The following is a 1353-nucleotide window of genomic DNA, read 5'->3' as shown; positions in this document are numbered from 1 at the left end:
CATCATCATCATCATCAGATGGGAGGTTTGGGGGAATAAAGGAGGGAACAGAGAAAAAATTAACAAGGTTGTGAAAAAAAGACAACACAGACTTGAAAGGTAATAGGATGGGTTATTTAGTGGTGGAGGGGAAGGTCTATAAATATTTTCAGAAAAGATTTTCAAGTTGGCTCTACTAGTATTTTGAACCCAGTCATTTTGAAATCTCAAATTCACTAACATAAATTATGCCATTTGCTTCCCTATCATCATTAGATATTTTAAAATGGGTTAATAAAATATTTTTTTACATTATTGACTTTGAAAAGTTCATGCAAAGAATGCAGTTTTAAGCTTGTTATTTCATTATCTTCATACGTCTTCAAATCGAAATGGTCAACACAGTCATATCCATATTCACAGAGATTTTCCCAATGTAAACCTCTAGAGAAAGAAGATGATGTGCCTTGCATAATTTCTACAAAGAAAGTTTGCTCGTGTTTTTCAGGAGAAATAATTCTCAGCTGCCAACGATTGACAGTGAGTAGCCCTGTGTCTAAAGAATCTATAATTTTATAAAAAAGCTCTTTCTTTTAATCATGTTTGACTTAATATTGTCATGTTTCACCTACATGTTAGCAAAAAAAGATATATATATATGTGTGTGTGTGTGTGTGATTGGTTTAGTTGTTCAATAAAATCTTACTTTCCTGTAGTCTGCATGAATATTTAGCCCAGGCTGTCTTGTATTGGTTAGTACAACCATATTCTTCTCCATTAAATACTTTTGTCGGGACAACCTGAAAAATTATGAAACAATACACTTTAAGTTAATTAGTTTATTATATATTTAAATTAATGCAAACACCTACATTGATATAAGGGCAATTCTTGTCATTTTGAACTTCATTTTTATCATCAATATTTCGCCAAAATACTTTTCTCATTTTTATTGCACCATTCATTTTATTTTTGTGAGACAGTGTAATTCTGTTCCATGTTTAATTAAACTTGTACAAGATAATGATTAAAATTTAAACTGTAAAATAATTATTCGTTAAATATGGTCATATGCAATTATATATTTTTCAACACTGTTTGATGTGACTCAGTTATTTATTCTAGCTTGGATAAGCTTAATGTGCATCAGTAAATGTACTATTTATTGTTATCTGAACAGGGCTATGAAAAACGAATATTAGTAACTGATGACAAGCAAGGATGCAGAAATGCATGCATCCTACCACCCGAGAAAATCCTTCATAGCCCAATGGGTTTTCACACATTTTTCTGTGAGAAGAATTTATTCACAGGATTATTTCCATAGTGGAAGGTCTTCCCACATCCAAGTGTACCAAAAAGTGCTTAATATAT

Source organism: Octopus bimaculoides, chromosome 12 (genome assembly GCF_001194135.2).
Source record: "Octopus bimaculoides isolate UCB-OBI-ISO-001 chromosome 12, ASM119413v2, whole genome shotgun sequence".
NCBI classification, from domain to species: domain Eukaryota; kingdom Metazoa; phylum Mollusca; class Cephalopoda; order Octopoda; family Octopodidae; genus Octopus; species Octopus bimaculoides.
Note: the sequence above shows the minus strand (reverse complement) of the source record.